This window comes from Anomaloglossus baeobatrachus, chromosome 2, assembly GCF_048569485.1.
Source record: "Anomaloglossus baeobatrachus isolate aAnoBae1 chromosome 2, aAnoBae1.hap1, whole genome shotgun sequence".
NCBI classification, from domain to species: domain Eukaryota; kingdom Metazoa; phylum Chordata; class Amphibia; order Anura; family Aromobatidae; genus Anomaloglossus; species Anomaloglossus baeobatrachus.
In genome coordinates, this window is record NC_134354.1 from 355,670,667 (window position 1) to 355,688,018 (window position 17,352).

A 17,352-nucleotide genomic window follows, 5' to 3' on the forward strand; every position below is an offset into this window, starting at 1 on the left:
TTGGGAGGCGCCACATTGTCCCTAGATAGAGACGTGCATGAGGGCCTGTAAACCTGAAGTGCCCATTGTAAGGAAGTGGGTCTATTGTAGTATAGCCCTTTGGCAGGGCAGCCAAAAATTGGGAGGCTCCACGTTGTCCCTGGATAGAGACCTGTTAGGTTCTTAGTGCCTCCGTGCTTGCATTTAAAAACCGCACGTGTGTGCCTGTTGGTGGCAGCTTTCCCCTGCACTTGTGTGCGTTTTGCAAAAACTTGGATATAACGCACAAGTCTAGTGAATACACATCAGCACAGCATTGCAAAATGCGCAAGGGCGTTGGCAACGAACAAGGAAGTGGACATGATGGTGGTGCAGGCAGAGACCGAGGTCGTGTGCAAGCTCTAATTTTGCCACAACAAAGGGCCACATCTACTCGCTCGCACGTCCTGTCCCAAATTCTTGGGGACCGCAGCAGTACACCGCTCTTGAACCAAGACCAGTGTCAACAGGTTGTTAGTTGGATAGCGGATAATGCTTCCAGTCAGATTGGCACCACCACAAACACTCTGTCTTCCACACGGTCAAGTGTCAGTAGCCGTGATACTGCACCGCACATTTTCGAACCTGATCCTCCTTCCTACCACCAGGCCGAGTACACGTCCACGGACATTACTGATCCCACACTTGGACACTCGGAAGAGCTGTTCGTTCACGTTTCCATTCACACATTCTGGCCTCTCGCCAGCTCCTGTTGAAGTGGGCCATGACGAGATTGTATGTACAGATGCCCAAATATTTGAGCAGCCATTTTCTCACGAAGTTGGCAACGTGTCTCAACAAGGGGTGGACGATGATGAGACACAATTGTCAGGAAGTCAGGAGGAGCAGGGTGTGGAAGAGGAAGACGACGTGGTGGATGATCCAGTAACTGACCCAACCTGGCAGGAGGATATGCAGAGCGAGGACAGCAGTGCACAGGGGGAGGGAGGCGTAGCATCCCAACAGGCAGTAAGAAGCAGGGTGGTGGCCCCAGGCAGACGTCAGGCAACTGTTCCCCGGAACAACACGACACAAGGTGCCTGTACAAATGTTAGGTCTTCCCGAGTCTGGCAGTTTTTTAAGTTGGCTCCAGATGATTCTAAAAAGGCCATTTGCAACACCTGCCGTGCCAGCATCAGCAGGGGTACCAAAACTAGCAGCCTGACCACCACCAGAATGATCAGGCACATGTCAGCCAAGCACCCGACTTTGTGGGATGTACAACGGAGTCGAGGAGCAGTGCTTGCTGATGTCACTGCTACATCTTCGCTTGTTGCGCATGCGAGCCAATCCCCTGTCCATGCTGCCCGCGAACAAGCCTCCTCCGGCCCTGCACCTGCAGTTGCCCACGCAGAAATAACACCATCATCAAGCACGTCCTTGTCCCAGCGCAGCGTTCAGTTATCCATTCAGCAAACCTTTGAACGCAGGCGCAAATACACTGCCAACGCCCCACATGCCACACTTCTAAATGCTAACATTTCGCGACTGCTTGCGCTGGAAATGTTGCCTTTTAGGCTGGTTGAGACAGAAGCATTCCGCGACCTGATGGTGGCAGCTGTCCCACGTTACTCGGTCCCCAGCCGCCACTATTTCTCCCGGTGTGCCGTCCCCGCATTGCATAACCACGTGTCACAAAACATCACACGTGCCCTGAACAACGCTGTTTCACCCAAAGTCCACCTAACCACAGGCACGTGGACAAGTGCATGTGGGCAAGGCCGCTACATCTCGTTGACGTCACACTGGGTTAATATTGTGGAAGCTGGGACCCAGTCTGAGCGAGGGACTGAACACGTCCTTCACACACCAAGTTTTGCAGGCCCTACCTCAGTCAGGGTTTCACCCACACTCTACAGCTCCGGAATGTCATGCTCCTCAGCCTCCTCCTCCTCCTGCGCATCCTCATCCACTTTACCCTCCACACCAGTCCCAAGCTGTAAGTGTCGCGGGCGGAAGAGGGGACGCTGCGCTCTCCCACTGCTCAGGTCCGGCTGCCGCTGCTCTACGGCTGCTGCTGCTCGGTGGCTCGAGCGATGGCCGGATCCCGGTGGCTCGAGCGGCGCTCCTCGCCCGTGATTGAAAAGGGGTGGTTTGGGTTTTGGGGATATTGTCCGTGACGCCACCCACGGTTGTGGTGATTGTGTGGACACCACCGCTGCTCTGGACGTGGATCCCGGGAGCCTGTGACAGGGAGCAGCTTTGTTGTTATTTCTCCCCTCCGTGGGTAGGGGGGTTGGTTGTCCCGGGGCCCGGTGATGGGGTAGAGATAAATGACAGGCGGGTTGCGGGGCCTGATGAGGTGAAGGGTCGCAGGGGCAGCGCTGTGCCGCACGGCACGGAGGTACTCACTCAGCCCAATGATGATGACACAGTTCACGGTAAAACAAATGGCTGGATGGACGGGTCCCTCGGACGGCTGCGGTTGTTCCTCCCTGCAGGTTAGTGATGACTGTCTCTCCCTGCACCTAAGTTCAGTGTTGGTAGTGATGGTTTCCCACCGGTAACCCGCTCCCCGACCTGGATATGGGCTGGAGGAGCCCCTTTTGCCCACAGGCGCTGGCCCTGGGAGACGGTTGCCCTTGGTGGTGGCGGTGTCTCCCCTTCACGGTTGGACGGTTGCCTTCTATCGTGACTTGGCTGTTTGGAAACCCTGAGGTCCCCTTCACTAACGGATTTGGCAAATTCACGGCGACACCAAGCCTTGCCGGGATCCGAAAGGCCCCTGCCAATGGTGCTGTCTTCTCTTTGTATACCGGTCCGGTACGGCCGGGTCACCACCCATCCACGGTCCTTACGGCAGACTCCAATCGGCCTCCACTGCAGACGGTCACCACATCCTGCCAACCTTGCTGTCCTGTCCGGGCCACACACCCGGACCAACTTCAGGCTCTTTGCTGTCACTTTTCTCCTCTCTACTACTTTCCTCCTTCCACTTCCTTAGCTTAACTCTCACTGCCTGTGTTTTCCCTCCTCCTTGGTGGGTGGAGACCAACCGCTTGGCTCCACCCCCTGGTGTGGACAACAGCCCCTGGGGAAGGCAACAAGGATTTGGTGTTTTGACTATGATATGCCTGCAGGGAGTGTGGGGTGTGTAAGTGTTGTGCTCTGTGGCCCCTGGCTTGTCCAGGGCGACACAGAAGCACTGCAGCACTGCCTCGGCGAAGCGGCAACAGGCTGTGCTGAAGCTAATCTGCATAGGTGACAAACCCCACAATGCAGAAGAGGTGTGGACAGCTCTGAAACAGCAGGAAAATCACTGGCTCACACCTCTGAACCTAAAGCCAGGAAAGGTTGTGTGTGACAATGGCCGGAACCTGGTGGCGGCTTTGAGGCGAGGCCAGCTGACACATGTTCCATGCGTGGCCCATGTGCTCAACCTCGTGGTTCAGCGGTTTCTAAAGTCATACCCAGAGCTGTCTGATCTGCTGGTAAACGTTCGCCGCCTGTCTGCACATTTTCGAAAGTCACCTACTGCTTCAGCCGGCCTTGCCGGCTTTCAGCGCCATTTGCATCTTCCGGCTCACAGACTGGTGTGTGATGTCCCCACATGTTGGAATTCAACTCTGCACATGTTGGTCATGATATGTGAGCAGAAGAGGGCAGTTGTTGAGTACCTGCATCACCTAAGCCGTCGGGAAATGGGTCAAACTCCACACATAACACCTGAGGAGTGGAGATGGATGTCCGACCTATGTACCATCCGCCAAAAGTTTGAGGACTCCACCAAGATGGTGAGCGGCGATGATGACATTATTAGCGTCACCATACCGCTTCTCTGCCTTCTAAAATGGTCTCTGCTCAAAAAACAACCATGATGCATTGCAGGCGGAGCGCGATGAGTTTGAGCAAGAAACAGTAGTGGGTGTGGGTGATAACACACAGCCCAGCCTCGTCTCATCACAACGTGCAGTGGAGGACTATGACGAGGAGGAGGATGAAGACATGGAGCAACTCTCTGGCCAAATTGAGGATATGACATGCAGTCATATCCTCGGTTCAGCGTGGCTGGCCAGAGGACAGGGTAGATGAGGAGGAGGAGGAGGAGGACAGCATGTTCAGTCATCGTGTTGGTCAGGATACTGAAGTGATGGCTGTTAAGAGTCTGGCACACATGGCTGACTTTATGGTAAGCTGCCTGTCTCGTGACCCTCGTGTTAAGAACATCTTTGCCGACAATCATTACTGGTTGGTAACACTGTTAGACCCACGCTAAAATGAGAACTTTATGTCTCTTATTCCCGAGGCGAAGAGGTCTGGCAAAATGCAGCAGTTCCAGAAGGCCATAGTCACGGAAGTAGGCAAAGCATTACCCTCACAAAACGCTAGCAGCATAGGTCAGGAATCAGTGGACAACCAAGCCGTACAGCCGAGAGGGGCACAAGTCCAATCCGCCAGAGGTAGGGGAACAGTCTTTAAGATGTGGGACAGTTTTCTCAGGCCCTCACATACCACTGCCCCTGAGGTGCGGGGTAGTGCCACAAAAAATCCTAAGTTTGCCCAGATGCTCAAGGAGTACCTTGCAGATCAAACAACTGTACTCCGACATTCCTCTGTGCCTTACAATTAATGGGTATCCAAGCTGGACACGTGGCATGAGTTGGCTCTCTACGCCTTGGAAGTCCTGGCCTGCCCTGCCGCTAGCGTTTTGTCAGAGCTTGTTTTTAGTGCCGCAGGTGGAATCATTACAGATAAACGCACCTGCCTGTCAACTGTAAATGCTGACAGGCTGACTCTGATCAAGATGAACAAGGGTTGGATTGGGCCAGACTTCACCACACCACCAGCAAATGACAGCGAAATTTAAAGTTTGTAACGGGAATTTGCCATGTACCTCCACTCACCCATGGTAACACACTTCTGGACTTTGGCTAATCGCTGGACTGCTCCTCCTTCTCCTCATGCGCCATCATGATGACCGTTACAATAGTTAGGCCGTTGTTTCTGGTATACCCCCAGTGGTAAATTTTTTCGACCATTCTTTCAAAATGGGCATTACAACGACAGGAAACCCGCTCCTTTGCAATGGGAACAATGTTTTGAGGCCCTTATGCACATCTCTATCCAGGGACAATGTGGAGCCTCCAAATTTTTGGCTGCCCTGCCTAAGGGCTATACTACAATAGACCCACTGCCTTACAATGGGCACTTCAGGTTTACAGGCCATCATGCACGTCTCTATCCAGGGACAATATGGAGCCTGACACTTCCACCTACTGCCACACACGTGCGGTTTTTAAATGCAAGCACGGACGCACTAAGAACCTAACAGGTTTTTAGGAGCGACAATTACTGAGAAGTCTGACACTATCAGCCACTGCTGACTGACGTGTATTATTCACTAGACTTGTGCGTTATATAATAGTTTGTGCAAAACGTGCACCTGTACGCTGCCACCGACAGACACATATACTGAGAAGTCTGACACTATCTGGACTGTTTTAGACTGTGTACACCAGCCCCAGATATGATGAAGGCTGGTATACGGTCACCACTAAGAATGGCTATATACCCTGCCTGCCTGCCTGCCTGTATACTGCTACAATAGTCCTGACAAGGACTCTTCTGGTCACTAGCCTGTATTCCGACCTGGCTATACCCTTCCTGTATATAGCAACAATAGTCCTGAGAAGGACTCTGCTACTGTACTCCGACCTGGCTATACCCTGCCTGCCTGTATACAACTAGAATAGTCCTGAGAAGGACTTCTGGTCACACTGTTTGCAGCCCTGCTCCGGAACTAACTATAAAGGGCCGCAAACCTTTCCCTGAAGCAGCGACACGCTCCCTGCACTGACTGTCTGGATAGCTGTGAGCAGAGCACAGCGCGCCGGCCGGTACAAAGGCTCGGTCACGCTGTGCAGGCCGGCCAATCACTGCAATTCCACAACTAACAGGGCTGTGGCATTGCAGTGGTCTGCCAGCTAATCCCTGCATGAGGGCTGGCTCTCAAAAGAGCGCCAACATGCAGGGATGAAGACCACGAGTACAGCACGAGTATCGCGAGATTACTCGGTCCCCGCCGAGCAGCCCGAGTACAGTGATACTCGTGCGAGTACCGAGTAGTAACAAGCATGCTCGCTCATAAATAGTGATGACCACTCCACTATGAAACCTGTGAAATCCTGCAAAGTAATGGCATTTAGAGATGAGTTTTGACCGCCAGGGGAAAAAAATAAAATAATTTGTAGTTCTGTTTGTGATGGAAGCCAAAACATACCATCATCCGGCAACAACGCCGAGAACTTCATATAGTGTAGTTGGATAGCGTATTATTCCAACACTAAGAACAGATAGGTTTCACTAGGGATTGAACTTAGGACCTTCTGCGTGTTAAGCAGACGTGATGACCACTACACTATGAAACCTGACGAAAAGTTACAGTGTATTGGCTAACAGAGCAGAATTGTGACTGACGAGGCCTTTTTATTGCTGAAGGAAAGTATTTTTGGTTAATGAAACATTTACAATTATTATTACATATTTTACCAGTTTTATTCCTACAAAGGGATTTTGCTTAAATTGAAGTTTATATTGAATGTGTTACTTTTTTCTCCATAGTTTGGTCTTTTGCTTTTGTATTTATGGGAACTATATATTTTGAAACAAATAGGATTTTTATAATATGGGATTATGTTTTTAACCAAAAAAGTATTTTTGGTTAATGAAACATTTACAATTATTATTACATATTTTACCAGTTTTATTCCTACAAAGGGATTTAGCTTAAATCCACTACACTATGAAACCTTTGAAATCCTGCAAAGTAATGGCAATTAGAGACGAGTTTTGACCGCCAGGGGAAAAAAAACAAATTCGTAGCTCTGTTGGTGATGGAAGCTAAAACATCCCGTTATTCGGCAATAAAGCCAAGAACTTTATATACTGCAGGTTGATAGGGGATTATTTCAACACCAAGAACACATGGGTTTCACTGGGGATTGAACCCAGGACCTTCTGCGTGTAAAGCAGACATGATTTCCACTACACTATGAAACCTTAGAAAGCCTGCAAAGTAATGGCAATTAGAGACGAGTTTTGACTGCCAGGGAAAAAAAAATAATTTGTAGTTTTGTTTGTGATGGAAGCCAAAACATCCAGTCATTCGGCAACAAAGCCGAGAACTTCAAATATTGTAGTTGGATAGCGTATTATTTCAACACTAAGAACAGATTTGTTTCACTGGGGATTGAACTCAGGACCTTCTGCGTGTTAAGCAGACGTGTGACCACTACACTATGAAACCTGACAAAAAGTTACTGTGTATTGGCTAGCAGAGCAGAATTGTGACTGACGGGGCCGTTTTATTGCTGAAGGAAAGTATTTTTAGTTAATGAAACATTTACAATTATTATTACATATTTTACCAGTTTTATTGCTACAAAGGGATTTTGCTTAAATTGAAGTTTATATTGAATGTGTTACTTTTTTCTCCATAGTTTGGTCTTTTGCTTTTGTATATATGGGAACTATATAATTTGAAACAAGTAGGATTTTTTATAATATGGGATTATGTTTTCTGCTAAAATGGTCAAAAAAAAAGAAACCCAAAATCGTAGTTCTCTTTGTGAAGGAAGCCAAAATGTATTGTCATTTGGCAACGAAACCAAGAATTTCACATATTACAAGTCGATAGGAAATTACTTCAACACCAAAAACCGATTGGTTACACTGGGGATTGAACACAGGACCTTCTGCGTGTGAAGCAGACGTGATGACCACTCCACTATGAAACCTTTGAAATCCTGCAAAGTAATGGCAATTAGAGACGAGTTTTGACCGCCAGGGGAAAAAAACAAATTCGTAGCTCTGTTGGTGATGGAAGCTAAAACATCCCGTTATTCGGCAACAAAGCCAAGAACTTTATATACTGCAGGTTGATAGGGGATTATTTCAACACCAAGAACACATGGGTTTCACTGGGGCTTGAACCCAGGACCTTCTGCGTGTAAAGCAGACGTGATTTCCACTACACTATGAAACCTTAGAAAACCTGCAAAGTAATGGCAATTAGAGACGAGTTTTGACTGCCAGGGAAAAAAAAAAACAAATTCGTAGCTCTGTTGGGGATGGAAGCCAAAACATCCCATCATTCGGCAACAAAGCCAAGAACTTCATATATTGTAGTTTAATTGAGTATTATTTCAACACCAAGAACAGTTTGGTTTTACTGGGGATTGAATGGAGGACCTTCTGCGTGTTAAGCAGACGTGATGACCACTACTCTATGAAACCTGATGGAAAGTTACTGTGTATTGGCTAGCAGAGCAGAATTGTGACTGACGGGGCCTTTTTATTGCTGAAGGAAAGTATTTTTGGTTAATGAAACATTTACAATTTTTATTACATATTTTACCAGTTTTATTCCTACAAAGGGATTTTGCTTAAAAGGAAGTTTACATTGAATGTGTTACTTTTTTCCACATAGTTTAGTTGTTTGCTTTTGTATTTAAAGGAACTATATATTTTGAAATAAACAGGATTTTTATAATATGGGATTATGTTTTCTGCTAAAATGGTCAATAAAAAAGAAACCCAAAATCGTAGTTCTCTTGGTGAGGGAAGCCAAAATAAATTATCAGTTGGCAACAAAACCAAGCATTTCATATACTACAGGTTGATAGCAAATTACTTCAACAGCGAAAACAGCTTGTTTTTCCTGGGGATTGAACCCAGGACCTTCTGCGTGTGAAGTAGACGTGATGACCACTCCACTAAGAAACCTGTGAAATCCTGCAAAGTAATGGCAGTTAGAGATGAGTTTTGACCGCCAGTGGAAAAAAAAAAAATAATTTGTAGTTCTGTTTGTGATGGAAGCCAAAACATACCATCATTCGGCAACAATGCCAAGAACTTCATATATTGTAGTTGGATAGCAAATTATTTCAACACAAAGAACAGATTGGTTTCACTGGGGATTGAACCCAGGACTTTCTGCGTGTTAAGCAGACGTGATGACCACTACATTATGGAACCTGACGAAAAGTTACTGTGTATTTACTAGCAGAGCAGAATTGTGACTGACGGGGCCTTTTTATTGCTGAAGGAAAGTATTGTTGGTTAATGAAACATTTACAATTATTATTACATATTTTACCAGTTTTATTCCTACAAAGGGATTTTGCTTAAATTGAAGTTTATATTGAATGTGTTACTTTTTTCTCCATAGTTTGGTCTTTTGCTTTTGTATTTATGGGAACTATATAATTCGAAACAAATAGGATTTTTATAATATGGGATTATGTTTTCTGCTAAAATGGTCAATAAAAAAGAAACCCAAAATCGTAGTTCTCTTTGTGATGGAAGCCAAAATGTATTGTCATTTGGCAACGAAACCAAGAATTTCACATATTTCAAGTCGACAGGAAATTACTTCAACACCAAAAACAGATTGGTTTCACTGGGGATTGAACCCAGGACCTTCTGCGTGTGAAGCAGACGTGATGACCACTACACTATGGAACCTTTGAAATACTGCAAAGTAATGGCAATTAGAGACGAGTTTTGACCGCCACGGGAAAAAAAACAAATTCGTAGCTCTGTTGGTGATGGAAGCTAAAACATCCCGTTATTCGGCAACAAAGCCAAGAACTTTATATACGGCAGGTTGATAGGGGATTATTTCAACACCAAGAACACATGGGTTTCACTGGGGATTGAACCCAGGACCTTCTGCGTGTAAAGCAGACGTGATTTCCACTACACTATGAAACCTTTGAAAGCCTGAAAAGTAATGGCAATTAGAGACGAGTTTTGACCGCCAGGGAAAAAAAAAACAAATTCGTAGCTCTGTTGGGGATGGAAGCCAAAACATCCCATCATTCGGCAACAAAGCCAAGAACTTCATATATTGTAGTTTTATTGAGTATTATTTCAACACCAAGAACAGATTGGTTTTACTGGGGATTGAACGCAGGACCTTCTGCGTGTTAAGCAGACGTGATGACCACTACTCTATGAAACCTGATGGAAAGTTACTGTGTATTGGCTAGCAGAGCAGAATTGTGACTGACGGGGCCTTTTTATTGCTGAAGGAAAGTATTTTTGGTTAATGAAACATTTACAATTTTTATTACATATTTTACCAGTTTTATTCCTACAAAGGGATTTTGCTTAAAAGGAAGTTTACATTGAATGTGTTACTTTTTTCAACATAGATTAGTTGTTTGCTTTTGTATTTAAAGGAACTATATATTTTGAAACAAACAGGATTTTTTTAATATGGGATTATGTTTTCTGTTAAAATGGTCAATAAAAAAGAAACCCAAAATTGTAGTTCTCTTGGTGAGGGAAGCCAAAATATATTATCAGTTGGCAACAAAACAAAAAATTTCATATAATACAGGTTGATAGCAAATTACTTCAACAGCGAAAACGGCTTGTTTTTACTGGAGATTGAACCCAGGACCTTCTGCGTGTGAAGTAGACGTGATGACCACTCCACTATGAAACCTATGAAATCCTGCAAAGTAATGGCACATAGAGACGAGTTTTGACCGCCAGGGGAAAAAAACAAATTCGTAGCTCTGTTGGTGATGGAAGCTATGAAACCTGACGAAAAGTTACAGTGTATTGGCTAGCAGAGCAGAATTGTGACTGACGAGGCCTTTTTATTGCTGAAGGAAAGTATTTTTGGTTAATGAAACATTTACAATTATTATTACATATTTTACCAGTTTTATTCCTACAAAGGGATTTTGCTTAAATTGAAGTTTATATTGAATGTGTTACTTTTTTCTCCATAGTTTGGTCTTTTGCTTTTGTATTTATGGGAACTATATATTTTGAAACAAATAGGATTTTTATAATATGGGATTATGTTTTTAACCAAAAAAGTATTTTTGGTTAATGAAACATTTACAATTATTATTACATATTTTACCAGTTTTATTCCTACAAAGGGATTTAGCTTAAATCCACTACACTATGAAACCTTTGAAATCCTGCAAAGTAATGGCAATTAGAGACGAGTTTTGACCGCCAGGGGAAAAAAAAACAAATTCGTAGCTCTGTTGGTGATGGAAGCTAAAACATCCCGTTATTCGGCAATAAAGCCAAGAACTTTATATATTGCAGGTTGATAGGGGATTATTTCAACACCAAGAACACATGGGTTTCACTGGGGATTGAACCCAGGACCTTCTGCGTGTAAAGCAGACATGATTTCCACTACACTATGAAACCTTAGAAAGCCTGCAAAGTAATGGCAATTAGAGACGAGTTTTGACTGCCAGGGAAAAAAAAATAATTTGTAGTTTTGTTTGTGATGGAAGCCAAAACATCCAGTCATTCGGCAACAAAGCCGAGAACTTCAAATATTGTAGTTGGATAGCGTATTATTTCAACACTAAGAACAGATTTGTTTCACTGGGGATTGAACTCAGGACCTTCTGCGTGTTAAGCAGACGTGTGACCACTACACTATGAAACCTGACAAAAAGTTACTGTGTATTGGCTAGCAGAGCAGAATTGTGACTGACGGGGCCATTTTATTGCTGAAGGAAAGTATTTTTAGTTAATGAAACATTTACAATTATTATTACATATTTTACCAGTTTTATTGCTACAAAGGGATTTTGCTTAAATTGAAGTTTATATTGAATGTGTTACTTTTTTCTCCATAGTTTGGTCTTTTGCTTTTGTATATATGGGAACTATATAATTTGAAACAAGTAGGATTTTTATAATATGGGATTATGTTTTCTGCTAAAATGGTCAAAAAAAAAGAAACCCAAAATCGTAGTTCTCTTTGTGAAGGAAGCCAAAATGTATTGTCATTTGGCAACGAAACCAAGAATTTCACATATTACAAGTCGATAGGAAATTACTTCAACACCAAAAACCGATTGGTTACACTGGGGATTGAACACAGGACCTTCTGCGTGTGAAGCAGACGTGATGACCACTCCACTATGAAACCTTTGAAATCCTGCAAAGTAATGGCAATTAGAGACGAGTTTTGACCGCCAGGGGAAAAAAACAAATTCGTAGCTCTGTTGGTGATGGAAGCTAAAACATCCCGTTATTCGGCAACAAAGCCAAGAACTTTATATACTGCAGGTTGATAGGGGATTATTTCAACACCAAGAACACATGGGTTTCACTGGGGCTTGAACCCAGGACCTTCTGCGTGTAAAGCAGACATGATTTCCACTACACTATGAAACCTTAGAAAACCTGCAAAGTAATGGCAATTAGAGACGAGTTTTGACTGCCAGGGAAAAAAAAAAACAAATTCGTAGCTCTGTTGGGGATGGAAGCCAAAACATCCCATCATTCGGCAACAAAGCCAAGAACTTCATATATTGTAGTTTAATTGAGTATTATTTCAACACCAAGAACAGTTTGGTTTTACTGGGGATTGAACGGAGGACCTTCTGCGTGTTAAGCAGACGTGATGACCACTACTCTATGAAACCTGATGGAAAGTTACTGTGTATTGGCTAGCAGAGCAGAATTGTGACTGACGGGGCCTTTTTATTGCTGAAGGAAAGTATTTTTGGTTAATGAAACATTTACAATTTTTATTACATATTTTACCAGTTTTATTCCTACAAAGGGATTTTGCTTAAAAGGAAGTTTACATTGAATGTGTTACTTTTTTCCACATAGTTTAGTTGTTTGCTTTTGTATTTAAAGGAACTATATATTTGGAAACAAACAGGATTTTTATAATATGGGATTATGTTTTCTGCTAAAATGGTCAATAAAAAAGAAACCCAAAATCGTAGTTCTCTTGGTGAGGGAAGCCAAAATATATTATCAGTTGGCAACAAAACCAAGAATTTCATATATTACAGGTTGATAGCAAATTAATTCAACAGCGAAAACAGCTTGTTTTTCCTGGGGATTGAACCCAGGACCTTCTGCGTGTGAAGTAGACGTGATGACCACTCCACTATGAAACCTGTGAAATCCTGCAAAGTAATGGCATTTAGAGATGAGTTTTGACCGCCAGGGGAAAAAAATAAAATAATTTGTAGTTCTGTTTGTGATGGAAGCCAAAACATACCATCATTCGGCAACAATGCCGAGAACTTCATATAGTGTAGTTGGATAGCGTTTTATTCCAACACTAAGAACAGATAGGTTTCACTGGGGATTGAACTTAGGACCTTCTGCGTGTTAAGCAGACGTGATGACCACTACACTATGAAACCTGACGAAAAGTTACAGTGTATTGGCTAACAGAGCAGAATTGTGACTGACGAGGCCTTTTTATTGCTGAAGGAAAGTATTTTTGGTTAATGAAACATTTACAATTATTATTACATATTTTACCAGTTTTATTCCTACAAAGGGATTTTGCTTAAATTGAAGTTTATATTGAATGTGTTACTTTTTTCTCCATAGTTTGGTCTTTTGCTTTTGTATTTATGGGAACTATATATTTTGAAACAAATAGGATTTTTATAATATGGGATTATGTTTTTAACCAAAAAAGTATTTTTGGTTAATGAAACATTTACAATTATTATTACATATTTTACCAGTTTTATTCCTACAAAGGGATTTAGCTTAAATCCACTACACTATGAAACCTTTGAAATCCTGCAAAGTAATGGCAATTAGAGACGAGTTTTGACCGCCAGGGGAAAAAAAACAAATTCGTAGCTCTGTTGGTGATGGAAGCTAAAACATCCCGTTATTCGGCAATAAAGCCAAGAACTTAATATACCGCAGGTTGATAGGGGATTATTTCAACACCAAGAACACATGGGTTTCACTGGGGATTGAACCCAGGACCTTCTGCGTGTAAAGCAGACATGATTTCCACTACACTATGAAACCTTAGAAAGTCTGCAAAGTAATGGCAATTAGAGACGAGTTTTGACTGCCAGGGAAAAAAAAATAATTTGTAGTTCTGTTTGTGATGGAAGCCAAAACATACCATCATTCGGCAACAATGCCAAGAACTTCATATATTGTAGTTGGATAGCAAATTATTTCAACACAAAGAACAGATTGGTTTCACTGGGGATTGAACCCAGGACTTTCTGCGTGTTAAGCAGACGTGATGACCACTACATTATGGAACCTGACGAAAAGTTACTGTGTATTTAATAGCAGAGCAGAATTGTGACTGACGGGGCCTTTTTATTGCTGAAGGAAAGTATTGTTGGTTAATGAAACATTTACAATTATTATGACATATTTTACCAGTTTTATTCCTACAAAGGGATTTTGCTTAAATTGAAGTTTATATTGAATGTGTTACTTTTTTCTCCCTGTGCCACAAAAAATCCTAAGTTTGCCCAGATGCTCAAGGAGTACCTTGCAGATCAAACAACTGTACTCCGACATTCCTCTGTGCCTTACAATTAATGGGTATCCAAGCTGGACACGTGGCATGAGTTGGCTCTCTACGCCTTGGAAGTCCTGGCCTGCCCTGCCGCTAGCGTTTTGTCAGAGCTTGTTTTTAGTGCCGCAGGTGGAATCATTACAGATAAACGCACCTGCCTGTCAACTGTAAATGCTGACAGGCTGACTCTGATCAAGATGAACAAGGGTTGGATTGGGCCAGACTTCACCACACCACCAGCAAATGACAGCGAAATTTAAAGTTTGTAACGGGAATTTGCCATGTACCTCCACTCACCCATGGTAACACACTTCTGGACTTTGGCTAATCGCTGGACTGCTCCTCCTTCTCCTCATGCGCCATCATGATGACCGTTACAATAGTTAGGCCGTTGTTTCTGGTATACCCCCAGTGGTAAATTTTTTCGACCATTCTTTCAAAATGGGCATTACAACGACAGGAAACCCGCTCCTTTGCAATGGGAACAATGTTTTGAGGCCCTTATGCACATCTCTATCCAGGGACAATGTGGAGCCTCCAAATTTTTGGCTGCCCTGCCTAAGGGCTATACTACAATAGACCCACTGCCTTACAATGGGCACTTCAGGTTTACAGGCCATCATGCACGTCTCTATCCAGGGACAATATGGAGCCTGACACTTCCACCTACTGCCACACACGTGCGGTTTTTAAATGCAAGCACGGACGCACTAAGAACCTAACAGGTTTTTAGGAGCGACAATTACTGAGAAGTCTGACACTATCAGCCACTGCTGACTGACGTGTATTATTCACTAGACTTGTGCGTTATATAATAGTTTGTGCAAAACGTGCACCTGTACGCTGCCACCGACAGACACATATACTGAGAAGTCTGACACTATCTGGACTGTTTTAGACTGTGTACACCAGCCCCAGATATGATGAAGGCTGGTATACGGTCACCACTAAGAATGGCTATATACCCTGCCTGCCTGCCTGCCTGTATACTGCTACAATAGTCCTGACAAGGACTCTTCTGGTCACTAGCCTGTATTCCGACCTGGCTATACCCTTCCTGTATATAGCAACAATAGTCCTGAGAAGGACTCTGCTACTGTACTCCGACCTGGCTATACCCTGCCTGCCTGTATACAACTAGAATAGTCCTGAGAAGGACTTCTGGTCACACTGTTTGCAGCCCTGCTCCGGAACTAACTATAAAGGGCCGCAAACCTTTCCCTGAAGCAGCGACACGCTCCCTGCACTGACTGTCTGGATAGCTGTGAGCAGAGCACAGCGCGCCGGCCGGTACAAAGGCTCGGTCACGCTGTGCAGGCCGGCCAATCACTGCAATTCCACAACTAACAGGGCTGTGGCATTGCAGTGGTCTGCCAGCTAATCCCTGCATGAGGGCTGGCTCTCAAAAGAGCGCCAACATGCAGGGATGAAGACCACGAGTACAGCACGAGTATCGCGAGATTACTCGGTCCCCGCCGAGCAGCCCGAGTACAGTGATACTCGTGCGAGTACCGAGTAGTAACAAGCATGCTCGCTCATAAATAGTGATGACCACTCCACTATGAAACCTGTGAAATCCTGCAAAGTAATGGCATTTAGAGATGAGTTTTGACCGCCAGGGGAAAAAAATAAAATAATTTGTAGTTCTGTTTGTGATGGAAGCCAAAACATACCATCATCCGGCAACAATGCCGAGAACTTCATATAGTGTAGTTGGATAGCGTATTATTCCAACACTAAGAACAGATAGGTTTCACTAGGGATTGAACTTAGGACCTTCTGCGTGTTAAGCAGACGTGATGACCACTACACTATGAAACCTGACGAAAAGTTACAGTGTATTGGCTAACAGAGCAGAATTGTGACTGACGAGGCCTTTTTATTGCTGAAGGAAAGTATTTTTGGTTAATGAAACATTTACAATTATTATTACATATTTTACCAGTTTTATTCCTACAAAGGGATTTTGCTTAAATTGAAGTTTATATTGAATGTGTTACTTTTTTCTCCATAGTTTGGTCTTTTGCTTTTGTATTTATGGGAACTATATATTTTGAAACAAATAGGATTTTTATAATATGGGATTATGTTTTTAACCAAAAAAGTATTTTTGGTTAATGAAACATTTACAATTATTATTACATATTTTACCAGTTTTATTCCTACAAAGGGATTTAGCTTAAATCCACTACACTATGAAACCTTTGAAATCCTGCAAAGTAATGGCAATTAGAGACGAGTTTTGACCGCCAGGGGAAAAAAAACAAATTCGTAGCTCTGTTGGTGATGGAAGCTAAAACATCCCGTTATTCGGCAATAAAGCCAAGAACTTTATATACTGCAGGTTGATAGGGGATTATTTCAACACCAAGAACACATGGGTTTCACTGGGGATTGAACCCAGGACCTTCTGCGTGTAAAGCAGACATGATTTCCACTACACTATGAAACCTTAGAAAGCCTGCAAAGTAATGGCAATTAGAGACGAGTTTTGACTGCCAGGGAAAAAATAATAATTTGTAGTTTTGTTTGTGATGGAAGCCAAAACATCCAGTCATTCGGCAACAAAGCCGAGAACTTCAAATATTGTAGTTGGATAGCGTATTATTTCAACACTAAGAACAGATTTGTTTCACTGGGGATTGAACTCAGGACCTTCTGCGTGTTAAGCAGACGTGTGACCACTACACTATGAAACCTGACAAAAAGTTACTGTGTATTGGCTAGCAGAGCAGAATTGTGACTGACGGGGCCGTTTTATTGCTGAAGGAAAGTATTTTTAGTTAATGAAACATTTACAATTATTATTACATATTTTACCAGTTTTATTGCTACAAAGGGATTTTGCTTAAATTGAAGTTTATATTGAATGTGTTACTTTTTTTCTCCATAGTTTGGTCTTTTGCTTTTGTATATATGGGAACTATATAATTTGAAACAAGTAGGATTTTTATAATATGGGATTATGTTTTCTGCTAAAATGGTCAAAAAAAAAGAAACCCAAAATCGTAGTTCTCTTTGTGAAGGAAGCC

General features: G+C 43.2%; 7 non-coding genes across 7 annotated transcripts; all 7 read right to left on the bottom strand.

The window, feature by feature from the left end:
- Positions 1 to 6,944: 6,944 nt before the first annotated feature.
- Positions 6,945 to 7,017, bottom strand: TRNAV-UAC (transfer RNA valine (anticodon UAC)). Its single transcript has one exon. It is a non-coding gene; the product is annotated as a tRNA-Val (tRNA).
- Positions 7,018 to 7,929: 912 nt separating this feature from the next.
- On the bottom strand, positions 7,930 to 8,002 carry TRNAV-UAC (transfer RNA valine (anticodon UAC)). The gene has a single exon. It is a non-coding gene; the product is annotated as a tRNA-Val (tRNA).
- Positions 8,003 to 9,659: 1,657 nt separating this feature from the next.
- Positions 9,660 to 9,732, bottom strand: TRNAV-UAC (transfer RNA valine (anticodon UAC)). Its single transcript has one exon. It is a non-coding gene; the product is annotated as a tRNA-Val (tRNA).
- A 1,397-nt stretch (positions 9,733 to 11,129) lies between these two features.
- TRNAV-UAC (transfer RNA valine (anticodon UAC)) lies at positions 11,130 to 11,202 on the bottom strand. The gene has a single exon. It is a non-coding gene; the product is annotated as a tRNA-Val (tRNA).
- A 911-nt stretch (positions 11,203 to 12,113) lies between these two features.
- TRNAV-UAC (transfer RNA valine (anticodon UAC)) lies at positions 12,114 to 12,186 on the bottom strand. The gene has a single exon. It is a non-coding gene; the product is annotated as a tRNA-Val (tRNA).
- Positions 12,187 to 13,736: 1,550 nt separating this feature from the next.
- Positions 13,737 to 13,809, bottom strand: TRNAV-UAC (transfer RNA valine (anticodon UAC)). Its single transcript has one exon. It is a non-coding gene; the product is annotated as a tRNA-Val (tRNA).
- Positions 13,810 to 16,699: 2,890 nt separating this feature from the next.
- TRNAV-UAC (transfer RNA valine (anticodon UAC)) lies at positions 16,700 to 16,772 on the bottom strand. Its single transcript has one exon. It is a non-coding gene; the product is annotated as a tRNA-Val (tRNA).
- Positions 16,773 to 17,352: the final 580 nt, after the last annotated feature.